At 42.8% G+C, this 21,938-nt stretch overlaps 1 non-coding gene across 1 annotated transcript; it reads left to right on the forward strand.

Annotated features, from left to right (window-relative positions):
* The first annotated feature begins 2,533 nt into the window (after positions 1 to 2,533).
* Positions 2,534 to 2,665, forward strand: LOC113833047. Its single transcript, XR_003484450.1, has one exon. It is a non-coding gene; the product is annotated as a small nucleolar RNA SNORA51 (small nucleolar RNA).
* Positions 2,666 to 21,938: the final 19,273 nt, after the last annotated feature.

The following is a 21,938-nucleotide window of genomic DNA, read 5'->3' on the forward strand; positions in this document are numbered from 1 at the left end:
TGCCATAGTGATAAAATAATGAGATTAGGTGCCCCACCTGGGTCAGAGTAGTACTAACGGAGGCTGTACATTCTAGTTTTATGCCAATGTGACATAAGCTAGAGTCATCAGAAAGGAGGGAGCTTCAATTGAGAAAATACCCCATAAAATAGGGCTATAGGCACTTTGATGATCCCCCATGGAAAGCCTCACCCTCTAGAGGAATGGGATGTCGGGTTGGTGGGGGACATGGGAGGATGATAGGGAGAGGGAACTGGGATTGATATGTAAAATAAGATTGTTTCTCATTTAAATAAAAGGAAAAATATGGCTATAGGCAAGTCTGTAGGACATTTGTCCAGAGGATGCCATTTCTTGGCTGTGGTCCTGGATTCTATAAGAAAGCAGGCTGAACAAACCACAAAGTGCAAGCCAGTAAGCAGCACCACTCCATGGCCTCTCTATCAGCTCCTACCTCCAGGCTCCTGTCATGCTTGAGTTCCTGTCCTGACTTCTTTGATGATGAACTGTAATGTAGAAGTATAAGTCAAATAAACCCTTTCATCCCAAAGTTGTTTTGGTTAGGGTGTTTCATCACAAAATTGGTACTGGAATAGTGAAATATTGCTGTGACAGATCTCGCAATACTGTTTTGGGGAGGACTTTAAAACTTTGTGCTACAAAAGACCTTAAGTATTGACAACTCAAAGAGTGACTCCTTAGGATCTTGGAAGACTGAGAGTAATCCAGACAATGGAGGCCTGGATTGTGACATTTCAGAGGGAAGCAAAGATTCTACCGGGGCCTTCTGTGTGATGAATCTGTTATGTCTGGTCATCTGGGGCTGGAGAATCTTCTGTGATTAACAAGAGACCAGAAACACTAAAGTAAGACCTCTGTCTACTGGGGCAATTAATGCTGGTCACCTAAAGCTGAAAAATTAGCAGTGATTAAGAAGAGACCAACATCGTTGAGGTAAAAATTGTCTGGGCAGAGCTTCCTCAGAGACAGCACACAGAGGCTGTGTTCCAGAGGTGGCCAAGATTGTATCTAGCACTGGCAGCTGAACTTGGTCATGTGAGAGTCACTCAGGTGGTACTTGTTTTGAAGGCATGAAGAGGTAATGGAGAGCAGCTGAGCCGTGGCACTGTGCTAGGCCAGGAGAGGCCATTGATGAAGGTATAGCCTCAGTAGCATTTGAAGGTGCAGCATTGAAAGGGTCATGCAGAGAAGGCGAGGTTTGACATTATGAAGAGAGCCTATGAGAGGTTATTGGTGAAAGTGCAGTCAGGCTGCAATAGAAGACCCCAGCATTTTGTAGATGCCAGTACCATGGGATGACCGCCAACAAGAGCAGTAGTGGAGTAGAGCCTGTCTGATCCTACAAGTCAAGCTATGTGTGCTGCAGAGGGTAGAGTTGGAGAGATGACCCAAGCCCTTTGGAGGAAGCCAGAAGGTTGTGAGTGAATCCCAAACATTAGACATTGGGTTATTTATAAAGTAGGAGTTTGATTTTTGCTTTGTTCAGATTGTGACTGTGCCTTGGTTCTTCCCTCTTGAAGTAAGAAGGTGTTTGATTTAATTATGAATTTTGCAGAGTCCACAGCTGAAAGACTTTGAACTTTTAAAAGAGATTTTGGATTTTTAAAGAGAATGGATATTTTAAAGAGATTGAAGTTTTAATGTGTTTGAATTTGTAAGGACTGGAACTTTTAAAGTTATGTTTTGTACTGTGATATTAATATTAATGTGGCATCTTGAAGATAAATGAGAAAAGAACAGTTCTAATTGAAAAGTGATGTGTTCGTGTGTCAAGTTGACAAGGGGTCAGTTGTGATGGCTAGTTTTATGTCAACTTGACAGAAGCTAGAGTCTTTAGAAAGGAGGGAGCCTCAATTGAGAAAATATCTCCATAAGTTCAGGCTACAGGCAAGCCTATAGGACATTTTCTTAGTTAGTGATTGATGAGGGAGGGCCCAGCCCATTATGGGTGGTGCCATCCCTGGGCTGGTGGTCCTGGGTTCTATAAGAAAGCAGGATGAGCAAGCCACAGGGAGCAAGCCAGTAAGCAGAACCCTCCATGGTCTTAGCTCCTGTCTCCAGGTTCCTTCCCTGATTGAGTTCCTGTCCTGACTTCTTTTGATGATGAACTGTGATGTGGACTTGTAAGTCCAAAAAAAAAAAAAAAAAAAACCCTTTAATCTCAAAGTTGCTTTGGTCATGGTGTTTCATCCTGAAGTCTTGCCATCTGTCAGTTGTCAGATATCCTTACCCCCAAAGACAGAGCAAGGAACTTGAACTTTTACCGCTGTTTGATACTTGAAGTGGTGTGATATCTGTGTGGCATGCACAGTGCCTGCTGAGACGAAGATTAAATAAGACCACAAATCTCATTGTATAGGAGGGAAAATATTTATTATACAATTGAAAGTCACTTACCATATCAAGAACCAGGACATTCTCAACTGGAACAAGAAAAGAAAATTGAGAGAAATCAACACCCAGATGGCACAGATGTTGGAGTTATCTGAGGAGTTTGACAGTGCTTTAGGGGGTCCACCTCATGCTCACCATAGGCTATGTTCTTAGGCTGACTGTATATAAGAAAGAGGCAGAGTAAACCTACCCCCGTTCACCTAAACCCAGGCCATTATGCCTAGACTATATTGTGGGAGGGGATACATGGATTTGGAAAGAAGAAAATGCTTCATTGAGCAATCAGGGACAAGCTGGAAAAATGGATGAAAAAGCTTCATCAAATAAACAGACAGTCTCAGTAGAAAAACAATGGAAGTAGAAAGAATAATGGAATTATGGGAACTGAAGTGGAAAGAAGAATGGAAGTTTGGGAATGAATCAATAACCTGGAATTTTCAATGGATACACTCAGCAGGAGAATGAGAAGAATAATGCATTAGAGAACTTGGGGCCAGAACAGCAGAAATGACTTAGTCCTGGCAATAGAGGACATGTCAGAGCCATAGAAGCACATGAAAAGTGAAAGAAGGCCTTTCAAATGGCTGGGAATCTCTCACAGTTTTCAAGTTCTGACCCTCACAATGAAGAAGCTGAGCAACACAACACAGTGCAGTCCCATAGAGATCACACAGAACTTACCAGCACATTTTGAACACCAAAGACAGAGAACTGCTGGGTCCTCTCACAGTCAGGGCTGTGGGAAGGGCAGGTCCAGCAGGTCACTTCCTGGGGCTGAGCTGGATGGTATCAATGACCCAGACCCCACCCCCCAAGTCACCGGAGAGAACCGCACTGAGTCGTGGAGACCCATGGAAGCAGAGTCTCACTTTATTGTAACAGGCATATGCTTATACAGGGTTGAGAAAGTGGGTGGGGACCTCAGGGTGGGGTAAGGTGTAAGGGCCAATAATATTCCATCACATTAGCAGTAGCTGGGCAGAGGCAGCTTTGCTGAGACAGGTCGCCAAACCCTAGCCAGGCTCAGTAAATTCCACTAGGCCTTGTGTCGAGGCCTTTTTAGGTCCAACAGAGAACATTCTTAGAAAGAGCCAAAGGAAAAAGCTTATCTTACCCCCACTCTGAGCAGGAAAACAATTTAATGACAACCAATTTCTCATCAGGAGCTGTAGAAACCCAGGAAGAAATGTACAGTACTTTTCAAATGGCTAAAGAAGAGATTTATCAACTCAGAAATCTATGTCCTTTAAGAGAGGAATGAAGATGTTTTAAAATTAAGGAGAGCTAAGAGTGTTTGTCACCAGTAGACTTATCCTAAAAGAGTGGCTGAAGAGAGTTCTCCTAAGCAGAAAGAGAACCCATGTACAAGCTGGATGTAACATTGTAATCCCTGCCCTGGAAAGGAAGAGGCAGTATGATCCTGGCAGTTTTCTGACCAGCCAGTCTAGCTGAATTGGTAAGCCCTAGGTTCAGTGAGAGACACTGAAAATAAGATGGAGAGTGATAAGAAAGATGCCTGGCACCAACCCCTGGTCTGCACACATATGCACACATATGAGTGCAGCATCCCCTACATACACATGTGAATTCAAGTCTACACATTAGAAAATAAAATCACTAACAATGGAGGAGTGTTCTGCTTATTCCAGCATAAGCTGCCATCACACATTTTTAGTTTAGCCATTCTGATAAGATAAGATGGGATCTCAGAGACATTCTGATTTGTATTTTCTGGATGGCTAAGGATGTTGAGAAATTCCTTAAATGTCTTTCGGGCCATTTGAGTTTCTTCTGTTGAGAATGCTCTGTTTAGATCTGTAGCCCATTTTTTAAGTTGGATTATTTGGTAATTTGGTGTCTAGTTTCTTGAGTTCTTTATGTATTTTGGAGATCAGCCCTCTGTCAGATGTGGGGTTGGTGAAGATCTTTTCCCATCTGGAAGCAGACACAGTACCCACAGCCAAGCACTAGACTGAGCTCCTGGAGTTCAGTTAAAGAGAGGGAGGAGGGGTCAAGAACAAGGGGGTCAAGATCAGGATGGGAAAACCACAGAGAGCGCTGACTTGAGTTAGTGGGAGCTCACAGACTATGGACTGACAGCTGGGGAAACTGCATGGGACCGAACTAGGCCCTCTGAATGTGGGTGGCAGTTAATGTGGCTTGATCTGTTAGGTGGAGCTGGCCGTAGGACTAGGACCTATCCTGGGTGCATGAACTGGCTTTTTAGAGTCCATTCCCTATGGGGGATACCTTGCTCAGCCTTGATATGGGGGGAAGGTCCTGCCTCAACTTGGTTTGCCAGACTTTGTTGATTCCTCAAAGAAGGCCTTACCCACTCTGAAGAGTAGATGGGGAGTAGGAAGGGGGGAGGTGGGGGCAGGGAAAGGGGAGTGAGGGGGGACTGGGATTCATATGTAAAGTGAAAAAAGAAATTTAAATAAAAAAGTTTAAAGAAAGAAAATAAAACCACGCTGAGATGGGCTCCTTGTTGAGTTGCCAAAAGGAGCCACCCAACCCAATTGTGTGCCACGTGAGAGCAAGAATCAACCTTTATTACATTAAGCCTCTGAGATTTGGGGTTGTGTATTAAAACAGCTAGTGTTAATTACCCTGACTAATACACCCAATAAAAGTCAGGGCCTCAAAGTCTGTGTGGAGCCGAATATTAAACGCACACCCAGCACTCAAGAGTAATTAAAAAGTGATTCCAATATTTACTTGTGTCTCTCGAAAAACACCAATGGGGATTCAATTCATCATTTTAGTCACTCATCTCAAAACCTATTTTATTGCCAATATCATCCCCTTTGACCCAGATACTTCCATCCATCAACCCTCAAACATTTTCCCCAACTCCAAGTCCATGCAGGACTTTTTCTCATTAACCCTCCCTTTCCTTCTAGATTTTGATTACGTAGGACTTTCAGTCTCCCTGTGTGTCTTCTCTATCTCCCACACACTGTCTTTCTGTTACCAGGGAAGATCCCCATATCTAGTTGTCTGACATAAAGTGATGTGTAGGCTTATATGAGATTAAGACAGGGAAATAGTAGTGATCCTGAGACATGGTAAGACATGGGCTTGTGCTGCTTTCCTAGGATTCAGTCTCTGAAATAGAGCTGTCATGCAGTTATTTATAGGAAGCATATTGCAAATTAACACCTGTGGAGGGAGAAAAAGCAAGGATGGACCAAGGCAAAGCAAACAGTGTCCCAGTAGCCTGATCACATGTCTTCATGTCTCTTCTTTGGGCTAAAGGGGCTTAGCCTTTGTCTTCCTGCATCCATCTGCCATGGTTGTGATCTGCCTGGGAAGCAGGTGACCTTGGACAAGGGCATTCCTGAGAGGTCTGCCAGCTGAAAGCTGATGCTGACAGCTCTCTCTGTAGCTGGGACAGTGCATCCTGGCTTGTGGGGAGAGCTTGGCAGCAGGTTACTATCCATCACTGTACTGGGAGCTTGTGTATCTGCAGAGGGTGGGTCACTGCAGAGTGGCCCTGAGCTGTCTGTCCTTGCCATGTTGTTAACTGCTGTTCTCCCTGGTCTTCCTTCCCTGAGAAGTATTGAGTCTCTTACACTGTTATAAGCTTGCTGTTTGCCTAAGAAACACACCAAAAATCCCCTCTTCCAAGAAGCCTGTGGCCTGTTCCTCCCTGTGCCTCTCCTCCTTGTCCCAGTGCTGTGCAGTCTCCTGATGCGCTCTGTGCCTCCCCCACCTGCCCTAGTGCTGTCCAGTCTTCTGCACAGGAACAGTGCAGGAAGTTATATGGAGCCTTGGATATGTCTGTACTTGGATTTGAACCCAGCATGGCTGAGAATGCCTACACGGAATCAGAAGATATCTCAACTGATGCCCACTTCAGTTCCTTCCTCTGTTAAATTCAGATAATGTGCCTGCCTAATGCAGGTCTTGTAAGAAAGGCATTCATATATGTCCTGCGTTTGTCCTCAGGATAAACACTTGGCGTGTCCCCTAGAAGCATCTGCTATGTGCTAATTATTGATATTTACATTTTTCCTTTAGGTGCATTCAGTTTGCAATTAGTATATCCAGTTAGCCCATGACAGCGCCTGGGAACCTGCTTCTTCAGCAACCTTCTATTGGCATTCTTTGGCCTGCCCTCGCTTCATTAAATGCCAGCAAAGCACAGGCTGCAAAGCCCCCAGCGAGCTGAGTCATTGGTTCATTGTGGTTGCTCTCATGTCCCATTGCCATTCACTGGCTGTCAGTAGCCCTCCTGGCCAGAGAACTCCTTGACTCAGCCTCAGCACTCATTTTTCAGGATAATGACCCCAGACTCATGCAGAGTGACTTGTCCAAAAGAGTAATTTCTAGAGGGCTTTTAGTATTCGATGAGTCCTCATCATCAGCCTTATTTCTCATCACCTACTTCCTTCAACTCTAATCTCTAACCATTTTTATTTTCTTGAGCTTTGCATGCTCAGAGTTTGTGAGCTTTTTTTGCAGGCTGTTTCCTTGGGGTGGACATCTCTTCAGTCTGCTGTCTTGGCTGGGTTGACTCCTGGTCTATCTTAGAGCCAGGCTCTTCCCTTATCTGATACCCTCCTCCAAGATTCCAGGGTCTTCAGGTTTCTGTGTACAGTCTCGTTAAGCTCCATAGGCTTCTGAGTCATGACAAAGATGAATCTCCATCTTCACTGAACTTGCCACCTTGTGTAGGAGATAAATTGTGTGTGCAGAAGTTATAGAGAATATTAGTGGCATAAGTCAAATAAGTGGAATAAGTCAAAAAGATCTTCCTATAGAAGTAGAGGTGGGGGGTGCGTTAACCTGACCTGGAATGGAAGGAAGGGTTATAGCAGGAAACATTAGAGATGGAGCAGTCTGGGAAACAAGCAGAAACAGTATCTCATGGAGCAATGAGGTCTAACACTGGGTACTTCCTGTATCTTTGTGTAGCTTACACAGTGGGCATCTGGTTGTACAAGGAAGAGTAAGGCTGCAGAAAACATGTAGACTGCTTTTGATACTGTGAAAGGTCTGGATGTCAGAGTAACTGACAGAGCTGTGCCTTGGGCATACTTATTTCTACAGAGAGAGCTCAGTCCAAAGGGTCAGGAATAGCATGGCTCTCATGTCAAGTTAGACCATGCCAATAGTGACCGACTGTAACCAAGAGAAGAATATGAGAATAGTCATGAATCCAGGAACACAGAACACAACTTGCATGTCATTGTGTGTGTGTGTGTGTGTGTGTGTGTGTGTGTGTGTGTGAGTGAGAGAGAGAGAGAGAGAGAGAGAGAGAGAGAGAGAGAGAGAGAGAGAGAGGAGAGGCAGGCTTGCATGTGTATGCATGTTTGTGTGCATGTGGATATACATGCATGTGTCAGCATGCATGTGGAGGCCTGCCACTGGCGTTGGATATCTTCTTAAATCATTCTCCACTTTATTTACTGAGTCAGAATCTTTCCTAGAATACTGACAACTGGCTAGTCTAGTTAGCCATCTTGTCCTGGGGATCAGTCTCTGCTTCCAAAGTATTAGGAGTATAGGTAGCTTCCACACCCCCTAGTTTTTACATTTTTCTGAATGAACAATTTCAAATTTTCCCCAGATTCTACTCACAGATGGAGGGATCCAGACTCTCATCCTCACACATGTACAGCAAGTGGTTTAGCCATTGAGCCAGCCTCCAATCACTTGACATCATGATTGAAGGAGGTTTAATTCAAGTAAATGCTGATCTTTGCAGAGAGAAAGTTTAGAGGAAGAGAAAGAGTTACATTTCAGGCAAAAGAAAGGAAAATTAGAAGTGCAGGTGGGCACATCTAGAGGGAGGAGTCTACGGTGACAAGCAGAGCTGCAGCACACGGGTGTGCTGAGATTGGTATACGGAGTATATCAGGGTTGGTGCCAGAGAGTTTGCCTTTAATGCTTTAAATGCTTGTTAGGAAGAAGGGCAGAGAGATGGAAAGCAGACAGCCCTGTTCTTAGAGTATAGACTTCTACCTAAATGAGAGATCCATTAGCTACACAACAGCTATCCCAATCAAATGATAAGATGGAACCAGTTACCTACCTGGATCAAGGCACCCAGAATCATCTAGCTAGGCCAGGTTTCCTCCACCCCTAGTCTAGTATGTGCATCTAGGCTTTGCTAGTCTCAGTTTACTTCTTTTAATCACCCAGTTAGTGTGTTCAGAGCACAGTACCTTTCCTGCCTCCACTCTGGTAGATAGTGAAGGATGGAGTATTGTGTCAAAGCTTCTCTCTTTCTGGATTCCCAGAAGGAAACAAACACAACAGAGTTTGTGATAGCCCAGAAGGTGTGGGCTTCCAATGAAAGTGACACCAGGTATCCAGGCCTCTGGGAGCCATTGATCATCTGTCTTTAACAGAGACTGGCAGAGACTATTGTCCCTGAGTCCTTGGGAGTTTACGGTTTTGTATTAAATCTAATAGTTTCCTTTTGATGAAGTATTTTATGATGGGTGTTGTAAATTACTGTAAAGAAACTTTTTGGTCAGCAAGAATTTATGACGATGATAAATTCGGGCAATGTCTTTTTAAGTGTCTCTATGAATGAACACTTCCAAAATTTCCCCAGGTTCTATTCACAGGTAGAGCCTCTCGGTGATTATTTTTGTACATCTCAAGTGGCTTCTTTTATTAAGATTCCTAAGAATAAGACTTTTGATTTATCTTGATGACATATTAACAGCCAGTCATATCAAATACATTTTTCTTTCTTATGTACCAGAAAGTATATTCTTGCTGTCAGCCTTTGGGGTACAATGAATTTAAAAAAGTTCTCTGGTGTTCCTCCCTCATCATTGAACATTCCTTAGCTTTGAAAGTTATCAAAATAGCTGTAAGGGGTTCTGGAGGAAAAAAAAAGAAGAAGCAGGGATATAGGTACCATGGTGTCTTAATAATAAGTTATAACAAACAATGAAAGCCAGTCTTCAACTTACACACACACACACACACACACACACACACACACACACACACACACACACACACACACACAATCACTCAACTGGATCAACTTTATATGGTGAATCCCATTAGCGAATGACAGTTCCCCTAAGTATTTAGACTTCAAGTTGGTGTATTCTGTGGCCTTGATTACTAATTCCAGTATGAAAGAGAGTGTTCATGTTATATTAAAAAACCATCTTCATTCTGTGTCATTTGAGAAAGAAACAGATAAAAGTGTTTGAATTTCACAGTGTTCTTTATCTGTGTCTCTTGGGGCTTTCCTCCTTGGGTATGTTTACCACAGGAAAAGCAATCAAATCACAGGCCTCTTCAGATTTTTCCAGGAGAAGATGAGTCATTCATGACTCATTCAGAGGGAAGCATCTCTCACCTTTGGAGGTGGGGGTCGGAAGAAACAAAACTCAAAGAACATTTCTTCTTTTATCTACTGTGCCTTACCTCATCCTCTGTTCAAGCCCTCAAGTTAAAAATAGGCACCGTAGCCTCTCCGTATTTCACAGCACCATCTCCCCACAACTGCTTAAAATTTTTCATGTCCCTTTTAGGTCTCATCTTGACCTTAAAGTTTTAATTTGAATTCTTATAAATAGAAACAAAAAAATGTGCAGTGAGAAAGGTGGAACAATGAGACAAGAGTGGCTCAGCATTTTAGGTGGTGCCCTCTGTCCTTTGGTGTCTCTCTTCTGAAGTTCTTCTTCTTCTTCTTCTTCTTCTTCTTCTTCTTCTTCTTCTTCTTCTTCTTCTTCTTCTTCTTCTTCTTCTTCTCTGACTCTCTCTGTCTCTCGGGAAACATAGTGTAGACATGCAAATATGTGGGACAGTAGAGATGGCTGGGTCTTTAGAGTATTTGCCTTGCAATGATGACTGAGGCAAACCCCCAGAATCCATGTAAATGAAGTCAGGTGTGAAGCTCTCATCTGTAATCCACACTGGAGAAGCAGAGCTAGGCAGATCCCTGGAATTCTCTGGCCAGGTAGCCTACCCTCCTGGGTGAATTGCAGGTCAGTGAGAGATCCTGGGGAGCAACACCTGTAGTTGTCCTGTGAATCACACACGCACACACCACACATGCTTGTAGGCATGAACCCAAACAAAAGCAAGGCAAAAATGAATAGCAAAGTTGGATTGGCTCTTGTCATGATGGGATCAGTAGGCTGTTGGTCTTCAAAGAGAAATCTGATTTCATGTACAGAGAGAAGTTGGGGTTCAAATCCTTCCCATGAGCCTGCTACTTTATGGAAATTCAGTGAGTAAGCCAGCTTACCAGGTAGGATTTAAACTATAGATGTGTGCTGTGTAAAACACACACATGAATGAGTAGATGAATGAACAGGCATGTAGGATGTGTTCTGGAGGCTGTTGGGGAAGAGCACTGAATCCAACACTGTGGCTTTGTTCTGGAACTTGTGGATGACAATGTTGAGTCTCCAAAGGCAACATAACTGAATGGAGGTTCACAAGTCAGTTTCAGTTCATCACTATACATTCTAGAACCTCTACTAGATAATAATGACACTCTGAAATTTAGTCATCAGCTTACAAATAAAGCAAAACAAACAAAAACACTTCCAAGACATGCTTGCCAAGAATGCTTATATAAACATTTTGAGATAGACATAATTATTTACTGTATAGTTTGAAATTAAAGTGTAATGTGATTTAATAATATTGTTTTATATATTAATTTAATATAATTTAATGACATTAAAATATTGGACATGACAAAAGTGTAATTCTAGGCACCCCCAAAGTATTGTCTCTTTTTGTTATATCCCCCCTCCCATACCTCTTCTCACTTCTTTTCAGATTCTTTCTGTGTATATTCTCCTTAGGATATTTTAGGGTGTAAAGAAAACAGCTACACCAAACAATGATGCCTGCCTTCCTGGAGATTTACAAGTGTTAAACAACACATGTAAAAATAAAGAAATAGAGACTGAATTGGTCCCTGAGGACCCTGGGATCCTGACTCTGCTGAGATCACTTGGCCATTCCTGCCCCCACAGAGTGCAGAGAGTGCAAAGGGGAGCTGCTTCAGCCTCTGTCTTGGGCCCAACTTCCATCTGCCCACCCTGGCAAACCCTGCCCAGGGATCTTCGACAGGACTACTTGACCCCTTAGGACCAAGCAACCCAGAGTCTGCTGACATCTCTGCGCCAGTGCTGCTCTCACCCACCTGGAGAGCGAGTGCCTCAGACCTGCCTGCACCCAACTTGAAACCCATTAGAGTATCAAAGTCAATTGCACACACCTGAAGAGAACACCGGACCCATACACATCAGGAAAGGAAGTGACACCAACTGTACCCACGGAACAAGAGATGGGAAGATGACAATATAAGAACACATCCAACAACAGGAAAACCAATATGACACCACCAGAGTCTAGGGACTCTACACCAGCAAGACATGAACATCCCAACACAGAAGAAGCAGAAGAGAGCAACTTTAAAAACAGCTTCATGCAGATGATAGAGAACCTAAGAGAGGAAATCAGAAAATCCTTCAGAGAAATGGAGGAAAAGACAACCCAAAAGATGCAAGAAATCAAGGAAAGCCAAAAAAGCCAAGAAAATACAATTAAACAGTCGAAGGAAACAGTTCAGAACCTGAAAACTGAATTAGAGACAATAAAGAAAACACAAACTGAGGGAATGCTGGAAGTGGAAAAGCTGAGTAAACAATCAAGAACCACAGATGCAAGCATAACCAATAGAATACAAGAGATGGAAGACAGAATCTCAGACACTGATGACAAACTAGAGGAAATGAACTCATCAAGCAAAGAAAATCTGAAGTCTAACAAATCCATAACACAAAATATCCAGGAAATATGGGACACCGTGAAAAGACCAAACCTAAGAATACCTATTGGTATAGAAGAAGGTGAAGAAACCCAACTCAAAGTTGCAGAAAACATATTCAACAAAATCATAGAAGAAAACTTTCCCAACCTAAAGAAAGACATGCCAATGAAAATACAAGAAGCATACAGAACACCAAATAGAGTGGACCACAAAAGAAAGTCCCCTCATCACATAATAATTAAAACACCAAGTACAGAATAAAGAAAAAATATTAAGAGCAGCAAGGGAAAAAGGCAAAGTAACATATAAAGGCAAACCTATCAGAATTACACTAGACTTCTCCATGGAAACTCTGAAAGCTAGAAGGACCTGGATAGATATTCTACCAACTCTGAGAGAACATGGTTGCCAGCCCAGACTACTATACCCAGCAAAGCTTTCAATCACTATAAATGGAGAAAACAAGCTATTCCACGACAAAACTAGATTTAAATAATATGTAACCACTAATCCAGCCCTACAGAAAGTACTGGAAGGAAAACTCCAACCTAAGGAAATTAACTACACTCATATAAACATAGGCAATAGATAATCCCACTCTACAAAAACACAAAATAAAAGGCAGGGTAAATCCACATACAATACCAGTACCAACAACAAACCAAAAACAAACAAGAATAAACACTCAATGAACTTTAATTTCCCTCAACATTAATGGTCTTAACTCACCTATAAGAAGACACAGGCTAACAGATTGGAAACGAAGACAGAATCTATCCTTCTGCTGCATAGAAGAAACACACTTCGAATTCAAAGACAGACATTACCTCAGAGTAAAGGGTTGGAATAAGATACTCCAATCAAATGGACCCAAGAAACGAGCTGGGGTAGCTATTTTAGTATCTAACAAGATAGACTTCAAACTAAAATCAATCAAAAGAGATGAAGAAGGTCATTTCATATTCATCACAGGAAAAATCCATCAGGAAGAAGTCTCAATTCTAAACATCTATGCCCCAAATACAAAGGCACCGACATTCATAAAAGAAACATTATTAAAACTCAAATCACAAATAAGGCCTCACACAATTATAGTGGGAGACTTCAACACCCCACTCTCACCACTGGACTGGACCATCAGACAGAAACTTAACAAAGAGACAAAGGAACTAACAGAAGTTACGACCCAATTGGGATTAACAGTCATTTATAGAACTTTCTATCCAAACACAAAAGAATATACCTTCTTTTCAAAATCATATGGAAACTTCTCAAAAATCGACCACATTCTTGGCAGCATAGCAGACCTCAACAGGTACAAAAAAATTGGAATAATCCCCTGAGTCTTATCAGACCACCATGCTTTAAAGTTAGAAATCAAAAACAAATCAAAGTGCAAAAAATATACCAACTCATGGAAATTGAACAACACGCAATTGCAACATTCCTGGGTCAAGGAAGAAATAAAGAAAGAAATTAAAGACTTCCTAGAATTCAATGAAAATGTTGACACAACATACCCAAGCTTATGGGACACTTTGAAAGCAGTACTAAGTTCACAGCTCTAAGTGCTCACATGAAGAAACTAGAGAATAGCCACACCAGAGATTTGACATCACAGCTGAAAGCTCTAGAAAAAATGGAAGCAAATTCACCCCGGAGGAACAGAAGGCAGGAAATAATCAAACTGAGGGTGAAAATCAATAAAGTCGAAACAAAGAAAACAACTCAAAGAATCAATATAACAAAGAGTTGGTTCTTCGAGAAAATCAACAAGATAGACAAACCTTTATCCAAACTAACCAAAAGTCAGAGAGAGATCATGCAAATTAACAAAATCAGAAATGAAAAGGGGGACATAACAACGGACACTGAGGAAATCCAGAGAATCTTCAGGTCATACTTTGAAAACCTGTACTCCACAAAATTTGAAAATTTAAAGGAAATGGACAATTTTCTGGACAGTTATCTCTTACCAAAACTGAATCAAGAACAGATAAGCAACTTAAACAGACCTATAACCTCTAAGGAAATAGAAGCAATCATCAAAAGTCTCCCAACCAAAAAAAACCTGGGGCCAGGTGGATACACTGCAGAATTATACCAGAAATTCAAAGAAGTGCTAATACCAATACTCCTCAAATTGTTCCACAAAATAGAAGCAGAAGGGACATTGCCAAAGTCTTTTTACAAGGCTACAATAACCTTGATACCCAAGCCACACAAAGACACAACTAAGAAAGAGAACTACAGACCAATATCCCTCATAAACATTGATGCAAAAATTCTCAATAAAATCCTGGCAAATCGAATACAAGATCATATCAGAGAAATCATCCACCATGATCAAGTAGCCTTCATCCCAGGGATGCAAGGATGGTTCAACATACGAAAATCCATCAATGTAATCCAGCATATAAACAGACTGAGGAAAAAAAGCGCATGATCATCTCACTAGATGCCGAAAAAGCCTTTGACAAAATCCAACACCCCTTCATGATAAAGGTCTTGGAGAAATCAGGGATAACAGGAACATACCTCAACATAATAAAAGCAATATACAGCAAGCCAACAGCCATCATCAAATTAAATGGAGAGAAACTTGATCCAATTCCTCTAAAATCGGGGACAAGACAATATTATCCACTCTCTCCATACCTCTTCAATATTGTCCCTGAAGTCCTAGCTAGAGCAATAAGACAACAAAAGGAGATCAAGGGAATACAAAACGGAAAGGAAGAAGTCAAACTCTCACTTTTTGCAGATGATATGATAGTCTACATTAGTGACCCGAAAAACTCTACCAGGGAACTCCTACAGCTGATAAACACCTTCAGCAAAGTGGCAGGATACAAGATTAACTAAAAAAAAAAATCCGTAGCCTTACTATATACCGGTGGAGAAAGAAATCAGAGAAACATCTCCCTTTACAATTGCCACAAACAACATAAAATACCTTGGGGTAACACTAACCAAAAATGTGAAAGACCTGTACCATAAGAATTTTGAGTCTCTAAAGAAAGAAATTAAAAAAGATACCAGAAAATGGAAAGATCTCCCATGTTCTTGGATAGGTAGGATCAACATAGGAAAAATGGCAATCTTGCCAAAAGCAATCTACAGATTCAATGCAGTCCCCATCAAAATCCCAACACAATTCTTCACAGACCTCGAAAGAACAATTCTCAACTTTATATGGAGAAACCCAAGATAGCGAAAACATCCCTATACAACTTCTGGAGGCATCACCATCCCTGACTTCAAGCTCTATTACAGAGCTATAGTCCTGAAAACAGCTTGGTATTGGCACAAAAATAGACTGGTAGACCAATGGAATAAAATTGAAAACCCTGATATTAATCCACACACCTATGAACACCTGATTTTTGACAAACAATCAAAATTTATACAATGGAACAAAGAGAACATCTTCAACAAATGGTGCTGGCATAACTGTTTGCAGACATGTAGAAGACTGCAGTTAGACCCAAGCCTATCGCCTTGCACAAAACTTAAGTCAAAATGTATCAAAGATCTCAACATAAATCCAGCTACACTGAACCTATTAGAAGACAAAGTGGGAAATACCCTTGAATTACTTGGTATAGGAGACTGCTTCCTGAACATTACACCAGTAGCACAGACACTGAGGTCAATAATTGATAAATGGGACCTCCTGAAACTGAGAAGCTTCTGTAAAGCAAAGGAGACAGTCAGCAAGACAAAATGGCAGCTGACGACTGGGAAAAGATATTCACCAACCCCACATCTGACAGAGGGCTGATCTCCAAAATATACAAAGAACTCAAGAAGCTACTCCCCCAAACACCAAAAACACCCAATTAAAAAGTGGGGTACAGAACTAAATAGACAATTCTCAATACAGGAATCTAAAATGGCTGAAAGATGGCTGAAAGACACATAAGAAAGTGTTCAACATCCTTAGCCATCAGGGAAATGCAAATCAAAACAACTCTGAGATACCATCTTACTCCTGTCAGAATGGCCAAAATCAAAAACACCAATGTCAGTTTGTGTTGAAGAGGATATGGAGAAAGGGAACACTCCTCCACTGCTGGTGGGAGTGCCAACTTGTACAGCCACTTTGGAAATCAGTATGGTGACTCCTCAAAAAAATGGAAATCAGTGTACCACATGATCCAGCAATTCCACTCTTAGGCATATTCCCAAAAGAAGCACATTCATATAACAAGGACATATGTTCAACGATGTTCATAGCAGCACTATTTGTAATAGCCAGAAACTGGAAGCAGCCTAGATGCCCCTCAACCGAAGAATGGATAGAGAAAATGTGGTACATTTACACAATGGAGTACTACTCAGCGGAAAAAAACAATGGAATCTTGAAATTTGCAGGAAAATGGATGGATCTATAAGAAACCATTCTGAGAGAGGTAACCCAATCACAAAAAGACAAACATGGTATGTACTCACTCATATGTGGATTTTAGACATAGAGTAAAGATTACCAGCCTACAATCCACACTGCCAAAGAAGCTAGGAAACAAGGAGGTCTCTAAGAGAGACATACATGGTCCCCTGGAGAAGGGGAGAGATTCAAGATCTGCTGAGCAAATTGGGAGCATGGGAAGAGGGGAAGGGAGCTAGGAGATGAGAAGGGGAGAAGAAGAGGGATGCCGAAGACATGATGGAGCAGAAAATATGAGTCAGGGGAAGAATACACGATAACAAGAATGGAGATATCATAATAGAGGGAGACATTTTTGATTTACAGAGAAATCAGGCACTAGGGAAATGTCTGGAGATCTCCAAGATGACACCAGCTAACTATCTCAGCAACGGAGGAGAGGCTACCTTAAATGCCTCCCCTGATTATGAGATTGATGACTGACTTTTATGCCTTCATCCAGCAGCTGGTGGAAGTAGAAGCAGACACCCATAACTAATCACTGATCTGAACTGGAACCCAGATGCAGAGAATAACCAGTGAAGAGCACAGAGGTCCAGACCAGGCTGGTGAAACACACAGAAAGAGCTGACCTGAACATCCGGGAACTCTTGCTCCCAAGTCTGATAGCTGGAATACCAGCATGGGACTGATCCAGACCCCAGGAACATTGGTTTCTGTGAGGAAACCTCAGAAACCTATGGGACCTCCTTTAGAAGCCCTGTATTTATCCCTAGCATAGGTGTGGACTTTGGGAGCCCATTCCATATAGAGGAATACTCCCTGAGCCAAGACACATGGGGGTGGGCCTAGGCCCTATCCCAAAGGATACAATAGACACTGATGACTCTCTGTGGAAGGCCTCACCATCCAGGGGGAGCAGAAAAGTTATGTGACAGATAAGGTTTTAGTTGGGGGGGGCAGGGGAGGACGGGTGGGAGAAGGGAACTGGGATTGTCATGTAAAACAATCCTGTTTCTAATTCAAATTTAAAATGTTGGAAAAAATAAAGAAATAGTGGGGCCAGAGAGATCCCTCAGTAGTTAAGTATGCTTGCTGCTCTTGAAGAGGACCTGAGCTGGATTCCAAGCACCCATGCCAGGCTGCTCAGAGCTGTAATTGTAGTTCCAACAGATCTGAAGTCTTCTGCTCTCTGCAGGGAACTGTACATGCATGTCATGTGCACACATAGACACACACATAAGTAAAAATTATTCTTAAAAAATAGTGTATTAGAAGAAATTGAAAAAGAGGGTGATGGGCTGTGAGAGGACTTGAGGGGAAGAGAACAGGATGAGGAGCCTGGGAGCCACGGCTCTGAAGGAAGTGAGAGCAGTTGTGTGTGGTATGAAGAACGAGAGTGAAAAGGCAGCTCATCCACAAGGTTTCAGGAAGAGTGAAGGCTCTCAGAGCTGGAGCAAAATGGGTGCTGGGAGAATAGAGTAGGGGATGAGGCCAGATGATGAGATGTGTCCTCATGGAGACCTAGAAGCCTTGACTCTGTGTACAGATGGGCTAAGCAAGCTATTCGGTGAACGATTTCTGTGTTCAAGGCACTTGCATTATGGAACCAGAATGGGGCAGAGTGAGGGGAGCAGATGGGGATACACCACAGCAGATGCCAAGAGAGAGGGGAGGGTGGCTGGGCCAAGGCACAGTGGAGCAATGACAGATAGGTACCCATTCTAGATGACTCTAAACTTAAGGTGCTAGATTTGGTGACTAAGCCAGTGTTGTGTGTGACACAGAACCCCTCAGGCCAGAAGCCCCAGCAGCTCAGCTGGCAACCTCGTCCGAGCACACTTCACAGGACATGAGGATGAACAGTGGGATTCAGATTGGGGAGTTTTGCTAATCCATGGCTTCAGAGTTGTCTGGAAGCAGCTCTGTTCATTTATCAACCGTGAGTAATGGAAGCATTAATGACTGCTAGCATCATTGTTTGCCGCTTCGAGGACCACGTGTTTCGTCCATTTACCTTCCCAAAATCTGGGAAGCTGAATGTGTTTGAGATTATGAGATTCTTTCTTTTCTGCCTAATTTATTTTATAAACGGCAAATGTAAATCATAGTGCTCCCACGTGCAATTTCAGTTGAGAGGGTAACGATGGCATTGCTGTAATTGAGATGTTCTGACTTGGGGGGTGCCAGCAGAACTGAGTCGGAATGCCATTTCAATTTTTTTTGGGGGGGAGAGAGATGTTTTTAGTTTTACAAATAATTTCCAGAGTGTCATTTTTGTAATTCTAATTTCAATTTATAGCCTAAACATTGCAATGAGCTTTGGGGGGTATTGCAGCTTGCTTTGGGTCTTTGTCTGCTAATGTGTCTATTATTGCATCTGTAGCAAAACAAGAACATTTAAAAACAAACAAAAAACCAAATTTCTGACATAAGCTCTTTCTGACTATGTTCTATCACTGGGTGCCAGACATTGCAGGGAGCTAGTTGTGTTGTCACTGGAGTGTCTTGGACTGTGCTATTATGGTGTTAGTTTTATATTTGTGTGTGTGTGTGTGTGTGTGTGTGTGTGTGTTTCAAAGGAAAATCTGAGGTCAGTTTCCCTGGCTGTGGAGTGTCCAGAATGGTGCAAATTTTAGTAATAATTCATTCTAAACCTTAGATTTTATAGCTGGAGAAGTGGAGGCCCAGGATGGCAAATTAATTTGCTGAAGATCCAATGCTTATGTTGCTGTTTCCCTCCTTCGTTCCTTCATTCCTTTGTTCCTTCCTTCTCTGCATTCTCTTTCTCCCTTCTTCTCCTTCCTTTCTTTTCTTTTTGCTTTGGACACAGGACATACCCTGCATCCCAGGCAGGCCTGGAACTTGCAACACAACTCTCCAGATGGTCTCGAATTTCAGACTATCATTTTGCATCAGCCTCCTGAGTACTGGGATTCCAGGCACAAGTCATTTCCCCAATATTATTAAACTACAAATGCTCTCACCTGTTGTGGTCGAGGGCTGTTAACATAGGATGATGATTAATTAGATGGGTAGGTCTTGGGAGGAGAGTCTTATTCTCTTTTCCTTGTCTTCACTTTATCAGTCTGACAAAAGACTTACCATTTACTTTAGATGGGGCACATTCAACCAGTCCCTATGGTTAAGCTTCTAGACCAATGACAAGACCTGTTTCTCTCCCAATAGGAAGATGTTCAGCTGTATCTTCCTGACTGAGTGAGACACCCAGTCTTGTCATGTGTTGTCTTGTGTGGGGGTCAGCCATTCCTCCCTGCTGGGGTTGTCAGGCTCACAATCCATCCCTATCCACAGTGGTGCACTGGTGCCTCCTTCGTAGTTAGTAATGGCTGCAGCAAAATTACTGTCACTCAGATAACAGAAACGAGGCACAGTGGGAAATGGGTGGAAACATGGCAGTAATTAGCCATGTTAATGAGTAGTAACAGTCATGTAATGGAATGTGCCCAATGATATCCCTAAAAAGAGTGTAGGTTCTAGTGACCTTAGGCAGAAACTTGGGTCTCTATTTTCCCAGTTATAGAAAGGGAATGGGAACAACAGCTCATGCTTTATCACACAAGGGGACAGTTGGGTACCAGAGCAAGAGAAAAGAAGGGTTCTGTGTGTCATTTGGTGCCATTACATGGGACTTTCTTATGGGAAGCTTTCCTTTGGCCTGATGTCCCCATCAGCCAATAAACAGAAAGCTGACTTTGTCTGTGAACCCTGTTAGGACACTGAGAATCTGCCCAGCCCAGAGGGCGAATAACCCAGACTGCCCTTTCAGTCACTGTACTTTAGAAATACCAAGTTTGGTCAGCTGTAGATATGGGGTGGTGGGGGGATTGTAGCTCTGGTGGCAGTAGAGGAAGAATTCAGGATTTATTTAGATTTAGGGTATCTGTAGGCTGCATTCTCTCCCCGTAATTACTGCCTGTTGATGAGCATGCCAGGCAAACTAAAAGCACCTTTCTTGGGTTCAGACTGGCTTCCCAGGAACATGTGTTGGGCTAATAATTTCAGAGGGTTCAGTCTGTGTTTACTTAATACCATGCACTTGTGGAAGACATCATGACATCAGCAGAATATGGATGACGATGAAGTAAGGGGGATACAGGAAGAATCCAGGGCAGACTATAACCCCAAGGATTCTCAAGCTAATAACACACTTCCTCCAAATTAATCCCATCCCAACAATGCCAGCATTTTATAAATCCACAAGAAAACTAATCCCTTGATTATGTCAGAGCCCTCAGGAGCCAGTGATTCCCCAAAGCCCATCACCTAGCAACCAAATGCTCTCCCATACATGAGACTATGGAGGACATTTAATATTCAAATGGTGACAGGTCCCTCTATCACTGTGACCATAGCTGAATTCTGTGCTCTTTTGAAGCTCCTCTGACTGCCAGTTAGATCCCAGAAGAATGTCTTGAGTGTCTGGTAACTTGTATACCTTCCCTTGGGTTAGGGACATTGCTACAGTGAGAGAGGACAGTGCTGTTGTGAAAAATGATCCAGAACCTTCAGGGATGGTGAAATACTGCTGATGGACAGTGTTGGATATCAGCTGGCTTGGGAATGGCCTTGGCTGAAGAGCTGACACAGGCAGTATAGACTACTAGCTTCACATGTCATCTCTGATGAGCCATTCTGGCCACACAGGTTGCCATGGGGCCAGCTGAGGCCTTTGGCAAGATGGCTTCACAACTCAAATTACTCATTACTGATTTTTTCTCCATGCCTTCCCTTCCCTGGACTCTAACCTGATAGGTAGCACCTAAGTATCCTCCTGAGTGTTCTTCCCCAGCTAAGACACAACTTCCCCAGGAGAAAGTCTGAATCAAAGTGAGGATGCTTGTGGCCATCTGAAGTATTTTCTGTTCTTGAAGTCAGATCCTGAAGATGACCAACCCCTGTAGTCCCCCATTCCCTGGGGGATCACCCACTCCCCAAGGCCCTCTACTCCCGGAGGGCTCCCACTCCCTGGGCCCCCCATCCCCACAGGTTCCTGGCTTTCTATGGTCCCCTCTCCCCCATGACTCCCCATCTCCATGATTCTCCACTCCCTGTGGTCCCCACTCCCCATGATCCTTATTTCCCATGGTCCCCCACTCCCTGTAGTACCCCATTACCCATGGTCCCCACTCTCCATGGCCCCCATTCCTTGTTCCACCACTCCCATGGTCCTCGACTCCCCATGGTCCTCACTTCCCATGGTCCCCTACTCCCTGTGGCTCCTCCACTCTATGATCAGCGCCTTGTCCTGGAATTCTCTTCCATCTAGAGTTTCTCTCGCTCTTTCCTTATCAGCATGGATTAGTCACTGAATTGTAGATTCCAATATCCTCCCTTGGG

Source organism: Cricetulus griseus, chromosome 3 (genome assembly GCF_003668045.3).
Source record: "Cricetulus griseus strain 17A/GY chromosome 3, alternate assembly CriGri-PICRH-1.0, whole genome shotgun sequence".
Classification (NCBI taxonomy): domain Eukaryota; kingdom Metazoa; phylum Chordata; class Mammalia; order Rodentia; family Cricetidae; genus Cricetulus; species Cricetulus griseus.